Source organism: Polypterus senegalus, unplaced genomic scaffold (assembly GCF_016835505.1).
Source record: "Polypterus senegalus isolate Bchr_013 unplaced genomic scaffold, ASM1683550v1 scaffold_585, whole genome shotgun sequence".
Classification (NCBI taxonomy): Eukaryota; Metazoa; Chordata; class Cladistia; order Polypteriformes; family Polypteridae; genus Polypterus; species Polypterus senegalus.
The window spans coordinates 4,165-9,305 of NW_024382414.1; the positions used below are offsets into that span (position 1 = coordinate 4,165).

Below are 5,141 nucleotides of genomic sequence, written 5' to 3' on the forward strand. Positions count from 1 at the left end.
ATGGGAAAATGCCATCAACCAATTTGGAATGTTTTTTAATGGCCAAATTGAATTGTTCTATTTTTTCTCCCACGTGCCCATCATATACTGGCGGAAGCAGGGAAAGATAATGATCCGCCACAGGAAAACAATGCTTCATGTTGGAAATAAGCTGGTAAACGATTTTATCGAATTCAGAGGTGGAGCCTCGAATAATGTGGTTGAGACCCAAAAAGGCCACCACCACCTCGGCTGTCACCTCTTTCGAACGTTTTACCCAGCCCATACATTGCTCAATTGTCTGTCCCGTGTGCATTAATCATCCAACCCGGTCTCCCCGTATTTTTTAAGGATGACAGGGCATCATCCGTCAAGATGACCCTAATATCCTGCTCAATGCCCAGTTCCTCCCACAATTTAGAATAAACTGGATTAAGGTGATTTGAATTAGGTGTTAAAATTTGTGGAGCATCAGATTTGACAAGTTTGTCATTCATCATCTGCTCAGACTGTTTGTTTTTGGTTTTTTGTTTAGATTTTTTAGGAGGACTGGCAGAGCTTAGGACTCCCTCCGAAATACTGGGAGGGGCAGAGTCAACCTGAGTAGACGAAACCTGTGGTCCTACCGGCTCAAGGGTTTGTATGACTGGCGAGGTCGGTCGAGTCCTGGTTTTCCTCCTCCTCTGGGTAACGCCGGGGTGCATCAATCGATTTTTGTGATCCTCCCGGCGGCTCAGTGGAGTGAGGTTCCTCCTGTTGTGTCATTGGGTTGGAGGATGTCGGTCCATCATCCCGCTCCAGAAAGTTGGTATAAACTATTTTTCTAAAAAAAAGCAAAGAGGAATCTGTCACTTTACGCTTATACCTCTTTTTAATATAGGCCATAGCTTTAGCCAAGGCCACTTCATCAAAAGGAGGCAAGTCATCCGAAACCGCCTGAATAATTTTTTGGTAATGTTGTTTCATTGAGGCTATGATGTCGGTCAGCCACAAATCCGTTTTTGCCCTAATCTCCCGAAGAATATCTTCATTAGGAGAAGAGGGCTTAATGTAGCTGACCGTACGTTCTTTGTGCCTCAACATACCTTTAGGCGGCTCCGGACCTGACAAAATCTCCAAATGATGAATGGCCTGAAACAGTTGAAAATAGACTCTCTGGACCGGTGGGGTAGACATCCTCCAAGTCAATAAAACTTCTGTGTATTCCTATAAAAGAATAAAAAGGACTTTAGCTGTTCCCCAATCCCTCCCACCACCAACACCCACAAGGACAACAAAAAAACAACCAAGACAACACCAGAAAAAAGGTAAGAAAATGAATAGTTGACTCACCGAAGGTTGATGAACTAAACTGTCTCTCAAGCCCTCAGGATGTGACCAGAATTTTAACAGGATCTACAGGTAAGTTGTTTTAAGGTAAGTATTTATTTTATTTTTTATTTCCTTAAGTAAAGGGAAGGGTTGAAAAATGAAAAAGATAAACTGTGTAATAGTGAAAAAAACTAAAAGAGTGCAATAAAAAACTTGGTGTTTGTAATTAAAACCTAATGAAAAAATATGTGAAATTGAAAAAATACTGCAAAAAAACTTTAATAAAAAATTCAAAAAAGAAAAGGAAGAAAAAAAAGAGGGGGAAAAAATGTGTGTAAATGTATGTAAAAAAATGTGTGTTATAAAGTAACAAAATAAATACTTACAATTCAGGATCCTGAAATCTAAAAAAAGGTTAAAGCTAAGGAAAAAACAGTTAAAATACTCAATCTTTAATAAATACCATTTTAAAAAAATGCAAAAAAGTTTTAAAATCAGGTAAGTAAAAAGGACATTCAAACCTAATCCTATCTTTTGTGCACTAAAAGAAAAAGAAGAAGAAAAGAAAGGTTAGCAGGACTCCCTCTCCTGACGTTTCGCTCCTTGAGAGCTTTTTCAAAGGAGTGCTGGGCCCTGCTAGGGTGAAGGGTTTTATATGTCTGGGCTTGCCCCAGGTGCTCGTTAGCCCCACCCCCACTAATTAACCTGGTTGTCATGTGCTGCCCTTAAAGAGCTAGCGGTGAAAGAGAGAAAAGGGAAGGTAAAGTCCATAATAAATAATTAAAATCATATTAAATAAATGCCCTGTCCCCTTAAAAATCCCCCCCAGCTACACTCTCTAAAAACTAACCCCTTAGTATTTAAAATCAGGAATAAACTAATATTAAAACAAACACTAATCTAGTAGAAGCCTATTTAAAATTAATCAATAAGCTAAAATCTACTACGCCGAATCAGTATCTAAAATAAATAAATACCTAAATAAATAAATAAATAAATAAATAAATAAATAGATACTGAAACCTCCATTCAGCCTCGATCCGATATAAATATCCTTAGGCTTAGTGCTTGTTACTTAATATCGTGATGGGCCAAGAAGCCGTTACTGGACACTGGCCGGGTTAGGTTAGGGTTAATGGAGATTTAATGGAACCCAAATTTGGGGTCCATCAACTGCACTGGTACACTGTAACGAGCGATACTTCTATCCTACTTCCCCGACCCATCACTTATCCCTATAAAAGCCATTACGCATTTAAAACACCCCCCATAAATAATTTAAAACAGACCCCTCCCTACAACTATAAAAAAAGACATTAAATAGGCGTATAAATTAATTTTTCTAAATTTTAAAACTACCTCATTCATAGTCTTTAAAAATAGATTGTAAAAACGGTCGCTAAAAAATCTATACCAGAGGGTTAAAAATCAATGCTAAAATTGGCTCTAAAATCATACAAAGGGTTAAAAGAATTGTTTTAGATAAAAACTAGGGTTCAAGGATCAAATTTAAAATAAGGAATTTATAGGGCTAAAAGAAACACACAGATACAATTAAAATAACTAGGCCAATAGTGGGGAGGACATCCTTAAATCTAATCTTACTGCCCTCCCCACTATCTTAACATCAGGGCTCCAGTTACAAAATATAGACCCACCCCCACTGACTTTAAGTTTAGAATTTGCAGTAGGGGTAGGCCTATATAAAAACAACAGGAAGTAAAGTTCTTAAGTTTAGGCGTCGGGTTGTAGACTAGCCCCCTCCCCACTGACTTTAAGGTTAGTCCTGGGGGAGGGCAGGCCCATCTACACCCGAGACCACCATGAGTCAACCAACCTCACCGCCGATTCCTTAGTTAAAACTGCCTTGGCCGAAGAAGTTCTTTTTAAATTTAGATGAGCACATGGGAAAATGCCATCAACCAATTTGGAATGTTTTTTAATGGCCAAATTGAATTGTTCTATTTTTCTCCCACGTGCCCATCATATACTGGCGGAAGCAGGAAAGATAATGATCCGCCACAGGAAAACAATGCTTCATGTTGGAAATAAGCTGGTAAGCGATTTTATCGAATTCAGAGGTGGAGCCTCGAATAATGTGGTTGAGACCCAAAAAGGCCACCACCACCTCGGCTGTCACCTCTTTCGAACGTTTTACCCAGCCCATACATTGCTCAATTGTCTGTCCCGTGGCGTAATTAATCATCCAACCCGGTCTCCCCGTATTTTTTAAGGATGACAGGGCATCATCCGTCAAGATGACCCTAATATCCTGCTCAATGCCCAGTTCCTCCCACAATTTAGAATAAACTGGATTAAGGTGATTTGAATTAGGTGTTAAAATTTGTGGAGCATCAGATTTGACAAGTTTGTCATTCATCATCTGCTCAGACTGTTTGTTTTTGGTTTTTTGTTTAGATTTTTTAGGAGGACTGGCAGAGCTTAGGACTCCCTCCGAAATACTGGGAGGGGCAGAGTCAACCTGAGTAGACGAAACCTGTGGTCCTACCGGCTCAAGGGTTTGTATGACTGGCGAGGTCGGTCGAGTCCTGGTTTTCCTCCTCCTCTGGGTAACGCTTCGGGGTGCATCAATCGATTTTTGTGATCCTCCCGGCTCAGTGGAGTGAGGTTCCTCCTGTTGTGTCATTGGGTTGGAGGAGGTCCATCATCCCGCTCCAGAAAGTTGGTATAAACTATTTTTCTAAAAAGCAAAGAGGAATCTGTCACTTTACGCTTATACCTCTTTTTAATATAGGCCATAGCTTTAGCCAAGGCCACTTCATCAAAAGGAGGCAAGTCATCCGAAACCGCCTGAATAATTTTTTGGTAATGTTGTTTCATTGAGGCTATGATGTCGGTCAGCCACAAATCCGTTTTTGCCCTAATCTCCCGAAGAATATCTTCATTAGGAGAAGAGGGCTTAATGTAGCTGACCGTACGTTCTTTGTGCCTCAACATACCTTTAGGCGGCTCCGGACCTGACAAAATCTCCAAATGATGAATGGCCTGAAACAGTTGAAAATAGACTCTCTGGACCGGTGGGGTAGACATCCTCCAAGTCAATAAAACTTCTGTGTATTCCTATAAAAGAATAAAAAGGACTTTAGCTGTTCCCCAATCCCTCCCACCACCAACACCCACAAGGACAACAAAAAAACAACCAAGACAACACCAGAAAAAGGTAAGAAAATGAATAGTTGACTCACCGAAGGTTGATGAACTAAACTGTCTCTCAAGCCCTCAGGATGTGACCAGAATTTTAACAGGATCTACAGGTAAGTTGTTTTAAGGTAAGTATTTATTTTATTTTTTATTTCCTTAAGTAAAGGGAAGGGTTGAAAAATGAAAAAGATAAACTGTGTAATAGTGAAAAAAACTAAAAGAGTGCAATAAAAAACTTGGTGTTTGTAATTAAAACCTAATGAAAAAATATGTGAAATTGAAAAAATACTGCAAAAAAACTTTAATAAAAAATTCAAAAAAGAAAAGGAAGAAAAAAAAAGAGGGGGAAAAAATGTGTGTAAATGTATGTAAAAAAATGTGTGTTATAAAGTAACAAAATAAATACTTACAATTCAGGATCCTGAAATCTAAAAAAGGTTAAAGCTAAGGAAAAAACAGTTAAAATACTCAATCTTTAATAAATACCATTTTAAAAAAATGCAAAAAAGTTTTAAAATCAGGTAAGTAAAAAGGACATTCAAACCTAATCCTATCTTTTTGTGCACTAAAAAGAAAAAAGAAGAAAAGAAAGGTTAGCAGGACTCCCTCTCCTGACGTTTCGCTCCTTGAGAGCTTTTTCAAAGGAGTGCTGGGCCCTGCTAGGGTGAAGGGTTTTATATGTCTGGGCT

General features: G+C 38.8%; 1 long non-coding RNA gene across 3 annotated transcripts; it reads right to left on the reverse strand.

The window, feature by feature from the left end:
• Positions 1-680: 680 nt before the first annotated feature.
• Positions 681-4,621, reverse strand: LOC120521058. Of its 3 annotated transcripts, XR_005631978.1 has the most exons (5): positions 4,497-4,621; positions 1,677-1,711; positions 1,312-1,374; positions 1,065-1,185; positions 681-802 (listed from the first exon to the last, which is right to left on the reverse strand). It is a non-coding gene; the product is annotated as an uncharacterized LOC120521058 (long non-coding RNA). The 3 variants fall into 3 exon arrangements; XR_005631977.1 differs by lacking the exon at positions 1,677-1,711 and having other exon boundaries at positions 4,497-4,619; XR_005631976.1 differs by lacking the exons at positions 1,677-1,711; positions 4,497-4,621 and having other exon boundaries at positions 1,312-1,433.
• Between the last annotated feature and the right edge of the window lie 520 nt (positions 4,622-5,141).